The following is an 8479-nucleotide window of genomic DNA, read 5'->3' as shown; positions in this document are numbered from 1 at the left end:
CATCTATAAATAGCAGTATCTATATCTGTAAATGGCAGGTAATGGTTATTGCCTAATGGGTTTTTAAAAAGCAATTTGTTTGTAAATGACTTCTGGCTTCTTGGATCAAATAATTAAATCAATTAAAACAGATATGAAATATTCTGATATAACACCAGTTATTATTGAGAAATAGAAGAATGTGCCTATAATAAGAACTGTGGAGATCAAAGGGCAAAGCATTCGATTGAGTGAAACTAATAAATCATTGGAAAACACTTTCACGTGGAAGAAAATGACATATATTTGAATGACAGCATATTACTAACTTTAAGAGAATAGAGAATTTCTCATATTGCAGCTCATTAAAATCATCTTTCAACCATTTTTATTGAGAAACAATAACTCACTACAATGTTCATTTAGAAATTGAAGTTCCTGGTGAAGAATAAGCACTTATTTCATTGATGGAATTCTGGAAGTTTAAAAGGCTTTAGACTGAGGCTATGAAAACAGCCTACTGGCATCTTCACAAATGAGATCAAGATGTGCCCAGGAGAATTACCACAAGAGCTGATGGTCCGAAGGGGAGGCTGACAATAGATCAGAACTACATAGTAGACATATGTTATTTAAAACATAAGTTTTATATAGTTTCATAAATTATAGGCTCTCTTCCCTAAGTACCAGAATCATATGGCTTTTAAATGTGACTCGTGACACTCTAACAACTGATGAAGAAAATTCCTCATTTCATATTCAGGCAGATTAAAAGAATCCAAGACTTCTGGCTACCCTATGGTTGTTCAAAGCCTTCCAACTACCTCCAAATACTTTATGCTCCCAAATTCCATATCTTATGTAATTGCTAGCTTCCTTAAGTCAGATGTTAGCAGCCAAATGTGTCAGATATAGGTTACAGGTATGTTAAATGATTTCTTTCTTCAGTACTTAGGGTGGCTAGATGGGATCTGAGGGTAGTAATTTCTAGTTATGAGCAGCTTCAGAAGTTTACTCTAGTATAGTATTATTTTCTGTGTGTGCTGTGACATTTTTTTAAAAGTTGGGGAAGAATTGTCCTGAGTATTGTAGTGAGGTACTCTTATTATTAGGTCAGCTAATACTGATTTAGGACACATTTAGTACAGTGCTCAGCACGTAGGAAGTGAAATAGAAGTTTTTTTAAAAATACATATAGCTGAAGCTATTATTTGAAAACATTTACACTAAGGTATAAATGACTGATAAGTTCCATATGTTGTTAATCTAAATTCATTTCTAATTGGGGAAATCACAGCTTCTCTTTCTCTGCCTTGCAGACTAATCCCATGTGCTGTGAAATGCACAGAATCAATACTGTTTCTTAGCAGGAGGTCTCCTGTCACCTACACCTCTCTATCCTAACACCTTTCCAAGTGACTTCTTATCTCATGAGACTTGGTAAAAAATAGTCATTTTTGGAAGGAGAAGTGAATGTTGGCAAGAACCTAAAGGATATTCCAAACCTAAAGGAATTATATACCCTCAACTGCAGAGGATCACTTATGTACTAAGAATCATCACAGAACCATATAAACTCCAAGGTGCTTTGAGTAGTCCTCCCAGCATAGGCCATAGATTTACACAAGTGTTCGTTGCCTGACTAAGATATTAATCAAAGAATAATCAAATTCTAGTTGATTCATACCAACTCCCATTAAGAAAGGGACAGAATAAAGTAATTTCATCTTTGTACAGTGCTTAAGCCTAGCTAAAAAGTCAAGGATAATGTAGCAATTAAGCAATTATACCAGAACATCATAACGCGATATTTGAGAGGTGGGAAACATAGTACAATCCTGTTTTGAAAGGCAAAGTTTTCAATCTGTAGTCCCAAAATTGATGCCCAAAATTAGATCTCAAATCAATACTGAAATAACGATATAAGTTACATGGAGAAGTTTCAAGTATACTCCTAAATTCTCTGGGATTCATCCTTCCCCCGCCCCCATTTTTAGCACCTTCAGGTTTTTTTTGCATATATATTATCTTTGGGAAAAAGTAATATCTATTGCAAAGAGTTTGCCTTTATATATGAATTCTGTGCACAGAGATTGACTGCTACTGGGTCACCCAGGAGGCTCTGGGAAGAGCTAGGTGGCACTGAAATTGATCATAGAAGACAGAATCATATTTTAAAAAGAATTCTCCATGCAATTCAGCTATACAGCAGAGGTTAGCCACTTTTCTTTTCAATGCTGGCTGCAAATATCACACTCCCCTTCAGGCTGTCAGTGCTCCTGGAAGAAGGTAAGAGAAGATGGAATAGAATAAAGGAACCGAGCCCTGTTGGAGGTTCGTGGGAAGACACAGTCCATCTGACATTACTTGCACTGCTATCTCATTTTCTAAACCCTCACAAATAAAACCTTACATCAATAAGCAATTTATAGACTTACGATGTGGCCACAGAAGTGATCTCATTTAACTACAATTCTAGCCCATTGGCCCTGCTAAGCAGCCCGGAGAAGGATTGTTAGTTAGGGCCTCATATATGGAGGGAGAGGAAGCGGGGTTGAAGGGACGGTGACAAAGCACAGCCAAGATCAAACTCAGCTACAAGTCTGGCCTTGAACTGGGCTTGGCATCCTTTCCACTGCAGCACCGCAGCTTCACTGAGTCTCTGCAGTTTTAGAGAGCCACTGCACGAGAAGGCGGACCGATGCTGTAGGCCATTCTGGGAGTCTTGGGAGAGAATCCAGAGTACCGTGCAGGCTGAGGAGTTTAGTTTTCTCGGCACCACTGAACATGGATGAAATCATTGCTAAATGGAAGTAAAGTCCCCTCTGGCTTGCTTCTGCTTTGCTTACAATCTTCTCCTTGCTATTCAGGCGTTAATTATGCAGTCTGCTGAGTGTCTCTGCTCCTAGGCCTTGTGCTACTTGCTCTCTCACCATTTGCCTGCCTGTTGTTTCTATCAACAGACAGAGGTCAGTGAGAGAAGGCATCCAATTTTAATCAGCCTCCTCTCCCACTTGTTAGCATCAATGGAAAAATCTTTACCGAATGTTTCATATTTGCCTATCAAGGATTTGGACATCTGGGGATTATTTATGGATTTCATTGCTCACTTTATTCCATTCACCACTACTGTGAATAGATGAGGTTTGCCTATATCCATAGCACAGTTTCAAATTTGCAGAGGAGTCCTATGCTTTGAAGAACTGAACATGTTAGTTCACCATCTCTATCCATGGCAAACAATTCCAGGTTACAGAATACAGAAGAAAGCAAGAAACGCTAGTATAGGGTTAGAGAGTAGGATGGGTGGAAAGTTTTAAACTATTGGAACGTCTCACTTTGAACCATAGAGCTATTTTGAAAATTTCTTATAAATTGGACTTATGAACATTTAGCTACATTTGAAATTCACCAGAGGAGCTGACAACTGAAGGCACATCCTTCTATGAGCTCTTTTGCAGGTGCAAAGTATTTTTGCAAGGAAATAATTCCTTCGCCATTTGTCTTTTTTATGAATTTGAATTTGAATATATCAAGTTGTCTTAAATCACCTGTAGAGCTAAGTCTGCCAAGATGCTTTTCATTGACTACCTGGAAGATTAACCGACTTATTCTCTCATGGGAAGATTAGAAGCTATCTGGCTGATTCCATTTTCAAAGTTAGGAACTGTTTATTATAAATTGGACATAAGGTTTTTAATGAGCCACACCTGATTAGAGTTCTACAAGTTTTTAATACTCATTCTCTGTTTATAGCAGAAAAGCAAATGGATTAGTTCACATAGCCAGATTTAGAAGTTTCTGCTTTATATAAAGCTAAATCTATTGGTTATTATGTTCACGTATATTTGGATAAGAAAGAACTATTTGTTTTTATTTCAAGTTTCTAAATCTAGTATCTTTGCAAATACTTTAATAATTTGCCTGCAGAATTTTCATTTAGACCTAAAAAGCTGGAATAAACTCATTTTCATGTATAAATTTAATATTCTTTTCTGCTGTTTATACCTCATCTTTGCTCTTTTATCCCTAGACAAAAGCTAGTGTTTTTAGCTCCCATTTTCCAGATGATGGCTCTTTCTTCGCTGTCATTTGTGCAGATGGCTTCAGAGTTCCAGCACAAACATATAGTGCCATGAAAAATAAGCCAAAGAAATTTTAAGTGTTTAAAGCATAGTAAAGCTGATTTTGCCTACAGTTTTACTTTCTCTTGGCCCACTGCCTGACATCCATTATGTATACTCTGAATATTCTAGCCCTGGACACAAAGGAAAGAGCTTGCTTTTAGACTGGTTTGTACTATTTACTGTCAGAGATGACAGCAATGAGAATAATAGCACTAAGCCTTTTTGCCAAGTCCCTTGGTTCATGACTATTCCCTGGCTTTGGTTTTTATTCTCATCTTTGCATCTAAGATGAGAAGTCATATCTGGGTTACATGCATAATCATTTTTAGAAGAGGAGCTGGAAGAGCTTTTCATTGTCCTTCAATCTTAAGAAAGCTAGGTATGTGCCTTTTAGAAAAGGAGAGCCATAGAAGCTGATTCTATCGGTGGGTGCTGCAGTTAACCACAGAATTGTTTGTTTCTAGCGTCAAACTACCAAGAGTGGTCTGTTAATATGCACACGAAGCCTTAAAAACCTCCTGTTCTACTGCAAGCATCTCCTGAGGTCACTTTGTTAAAGAATTTACTTTCATAATCAGTTTTCTAAGAATCAATATTTCTTTTCCTATTTCCCTCTGCTTGGACATAATGTGATTAGAACAAAAAGCTTTCATTCGTTGGGACTATCAGAATTGTTGCTAAAGGAAACACTGTCCAACAGTCCTCCCTCACATGTCAACTCCGCTTTTCTCCTTCCACTTGGACATCACAATGGTTATGAGGGCTGGGGACCCAACCAAGCAGACTTGAAACAGGGATGCTAGGGAAAACAAATGTGTCCCCATCTTCTTGGAAGGGTCTCTAGAAAGGGCAACTTGTGCCAAGAGCTTTGATGAGCCACACTTGCTGTGATAGCCACATGCACTATCTCACTCGTCTCTCTCTGGAGGCTGTCCCCAGGAGACAGTTGGCATTTTGCAGTAAGTGTGACCTATTCTGAAAAATCCAATGGAATATTTGGATTTATCTAAATTTAGTGAATAATGCTGAAACATGTAGGAGTTTTCCCTGCGTTAGGAAATGGAGGGCATTTTCTAAGGTTTTCCATCTTTAATTCCTCAACCAATGGGAAGGGATTAATCCCTGAAAATATTTGCATTGGATGACTGAGTAAGACAAATTGCTCATAGCCATCCAGGTTAGAAAGATTGGGATTTAACAAGACAATCAATCAGAGGCTGAACTGAACAGCTAAGGGGTTTCTGTCCCTTTCTAGAATAATTGGATATTTGAATGAGGCACAAAGCAGAAAAATTATTGTTAGGTTTGTAAATGCAGGTAATAAAAGCTATAACAAAAATGTATGGCAGACCTCCCCCACCCTTAAACAGACACAAAAAATTTTTTGAGTAGATTTTGTGAATATATGTATGGTGAAATTTTTTTTAAAAACTGTGAAATATGCAATTAATTTGGGAAAAGATTAATGTCAGAATATTTTAAAGCTATACTCCCTCACTCACAGCATAACTCAAAGATGCTTTCAATTATTTCCTTACCTTTAAGACTCAACCTCCTAATTGAAAAACAATCTGTGTTAGTCAATATATATGAAATAATTACACTTGGGTCAGGTGTAGAGTTGGGTTGATTTGGACAGTTTTTAAAGAATCTCCTCCTTAGTCCTTATCTCTGTTCCCTGAAGAATTTCTATATCCATTCAGGCAAATCAGACAGTAGTAGCAGCAATAATCTATTTACAAAGGGGGCAAGAGAGCAGAGGGCTGAAGCCCCCAGGGCTGGTGTTCAATACTGTCGTTGTCATCCTGAGATTGGAGGGTTTGCCCCAGACCAGGTGAACAATGACCAGGAACACTGTGTGACTGATGACTGCTCTGTTTTAGGAGCTAATTGATGTCCTTCAGTTCCTAGTGAATAATGTTCTTTCTAGCAGTGACAGTAATGTCATCAAGTGGAGAAATAAGTGGCCAGCTAATGAGGAAACAGGACATGGAGCTCCCCACACTAGCCCTGGGTGCTCTACTGGGCCAAGCAGGAATACTTTTACATATGTGTACAATGCTTTGTAAAAATCTGTTTGAATTAGCAGAACTAGGGAAAATGCTATCCAAATTTTGTTTTTTCTTTTTTCTTTTTTTTTATGCATGTAAATTTGTAGCCAAAAAGCTGGGAGAACAGTAAATACCCAACACATGAATGGTTAAACAAATTGTATTGTATCTATACAATGGAAATCTACCTCAAAAATGAATTAACTAATACAGGCAACATGAATAAATCTCAAAATCATGCTGAATGAAAGAAGCCAGATATCAAAAAAAAAGAGTGAATATTGTGTGGTCACATTTACGTGAAGCTGTAGGAAAGACTTCGGTCATTTCATATTGAAGAAAAAAGTTACCCATTTTATTTCAATAGTTGCATGTTCCCCTAACTAAGCCTTTTATAACTTAGTTCAGGGAACAATGCTATGTTTGAATTTTCATTAGCCGCAGAAAAGTGGATCTGTGATAAATGCATAGTTGGAAAGTTCTCATTGTAAGGGTTATTTTTTTCAAAAGGATCTTGTGCAAATCAACATCAAAGAATCGTTTTAATGAGATTGGAACAGATTAAGTACTGGTACAGCTATGAATGAGCTTTATTGGTAATTCAAACTTGGTTGTTGATTAATAATTTTTGCATTTCTGGCAGAAACCTCTTTGGCATCTGATAGGACTTTAGACCTCAACTCTCTCCCCCTACCCATGAACTTTGATCTTTTTGATTAATATAAATCTGTTCAGGCTTCTGCAAATCATAAATGAGGTGCACCAAGAACAATGAATCTCCTTGGTATCTATGGCCCTCGGGGATCTGAGTCCTGGCCCTCATTCTCATCATTTTCTCATAGGTACCATGTCCCAGCCACATGAGGCTTTGTGTCATTCTCTGTACACATCACACTCTCTTCAATCTCTCACCTGTCTCCCACTCTCCACTATTATTTTCCTTTCTATAACATCTAATTTTCCCCTTTCTTCTTTTTCTGGCTGGCTCCTACTTGGTCTTCAATACTCAGTTCAGGTATCCCTTCTTCTTCCTAAGTCAGTTACTTGTGCCCCTCCTGGTTTCCTATGGCCTTCTCTATTTTAGCATAAATACATTGCACTGAGATGATCTATTTAAGTATCACCTTCTTTCATTAGATCTTAAGTAATTTGATGACTTACGGTGTATACTCAATAAATGTTGCTTGAATTGAATAGAATAAATGCACAGTACAGTTTGCTAAATAGAAATTGGTTGTGGCTATCAACTCAGCAATGTAGTGGCTAAGAGCAAATCTGAACTCTGCCACTTACTAGTCATGTGACTTTGGGCAGCTTACTGTCCATCAAAAGGCAATAATAATACTTCACAGTCTGGTTGAGAGGCTTAAATGAGATAACACATCTCAGAATAAATGAAATAAATGTTAATCATCATTATCAGTGCCAAAAACAAGGTAGGTTCTCAGTAAATACTTGCTAAATTGTATTTTACAATTTTAACAAGTTACATCTCATTGACTAGTATTGTTTCCTACGTGTCTTGTTCTACATACAACTTAAAAATAAAAAGCAACATTTTTAAATTAAAAAAAAATTAAATTAAAACTTTGTTGTAGGAAGTGGCCAAAGAGCTGGAGAAACTACTATAGGTAGATTCAGGAATATATTTGTAGAACCTAGCTCTGAGGATAAAATAAATCAAAGTTCTCCTCAGCCACTCTTTTAGCCCATGGTAAGTGATGATTCATACTAGGTAAGTAATAAAGAACACGAATTTAATTTATTCTGACATCCAGAATACATTTGATAAAGTTTTCAAATTGCTGTCCTCTGGAGAATGAAGAAAGGAAAATGCAAGTACCTGGTTGAAGCCATGCATCTCATCACACCCCATGCTCCCTTGCAATGTGGTGTGTTGGAAACATCCAACATTTAGAGCCAAAGGACCTGCATTTGAACTCCAGAGATTCAACCTTCTGCTAACAGTCTGTGTAAACTTGGGAAAGATATTTGACCTCTTGGACCTACATATGTGGACATATACTACAAAACACTAGAACTCTGGGCATTATTTTTACTAGGCATTCTGGTAAGTTCTTCATCTTTGCATTTCCTAGCACATGGGAAGTTTCCAACAAATACTTGTGGGATATATGGCATTAAATGAATAAAGAATGAATGACCGGAGTCATTGGGGTTTAATAAGAATAATATGGGCTTCGGAATCAAGAAGGCCTGAATTCTAACCATAACTATGTGGCTCACTGAACTTTTGTCTCACCTATAATATGAAGTTAATAAATACATACATCATAGGGTTACTTGAGGATTAAATAATAT

This window comes from Pteropus vampyrus, unplaced genomic scaffold, assembly GCF_000151845.1.
Source record: "Pteropus vampyrus isolate Shadow unplaced genomic scaffold, Pvam_2.0 Scaffold133, whole genome shotgun sequence".
NCBI classification, from domain to species: domain Eukaryota; kingdom Metazoa; phylum Chordata; class Mammalia; order Chiroptera; family Pteropodidae; genus Pteropus; species Pteropus vampyrus.
This window is presented reverse-complemented; position numbering follows the sequence as displayed.